A 1,036-nucleotide genomic window follows, 5' to 3' on the forward strand; every position below is an offset into this window, starting at 1 on the left:
GAAATTCAAGCAGTTCTAGATTTTCCTGAACCTAAGAATGTAAAACAGATCAAATCTTTTCTAGGATTATCTGGATATTATCGTAAATTTATTGAAAACTACAGTTCAATAGCTAAACCTATAACGAATTTATTAAAGAAGGATGTAAAGTTTAATTGGAGTGAAGAATGTGACAGAGCTTTTGGGAAATTAAAACATGCGTTATGCACAGAACCCGTATTACAGTACCCAGATTTTACAAAAGAATTTATTTTAACAACAGATGCTAGTGGGAAAGCATTGGGTGCAATTTTGTCACAAGGGGAGATAGGAAGGGATTTGCCCATTGCCTATGCTTCTAGGACCTTAAGTCAAAGTGAACTCAATTATTCTACTACAGAGCTAGAATGTTTAGCTATAGTTTATGGGATTAAGCAATTTAGACCTTATCTATATGGAAGGAAATTTACAATTCTAAGTGACCACAGGCCTTTAGCCTGGTTATTCAATTTGAAAGATCCTTTGTCAAAGTTAGCAAGATGGCGAATTCAATTAGAACAATATGACTATGTTATCAAATACAAGCCAGGAATTCAGAATAGTAATGTCGATGCTTTATCACGAATATATACCATACAGGATTTAAAAGAAGAAAACTATAACAATTTTCTAGTAAAATTCGAAACCACGTTAATAACCAATGGGAATGTAAAGGAAGTACATGGGGAACTGTTAGATTCACCCACTGAATATCATATAGTTACAGAGATAGAGAAGTATTATAACTTCAGGACAGGAATTAATTATGAAATTAAACAGAAATTTGGTGATAAGATAATTTTAAAATCTAATAAACAGGTCGGAGAAGTCACTAAAGTTAAGCTTGATGATAGATACATTATATTCTTAATAACAAAGAGTAAGAATAGACAAATAACTACATACGAAAACTTGTATACTGCGTTAATGAATCTGAAATATTTTAGTGAAAAGCATTCTTTGAAGAAGCTTATAATGAAACAGTTAGGAAGAAAAGATGGATTAGAATGGGATAAAG

Source organism: Acyrthosiphon pisum, chromosome A1, assembly GCF_005508785.2.
Source record: "Acyrthosiphon pisum isolate AL4f chromosome A1, pea_aphid_22Mar2018_4r6ur, whole genome shotgun sequence".
NCBI lineage: Eukaryota > Metazoa > Arthropoda > Insecta > Hemiptera > Aphididae > Acyrthosiphon > Acyrthosiphon pisum.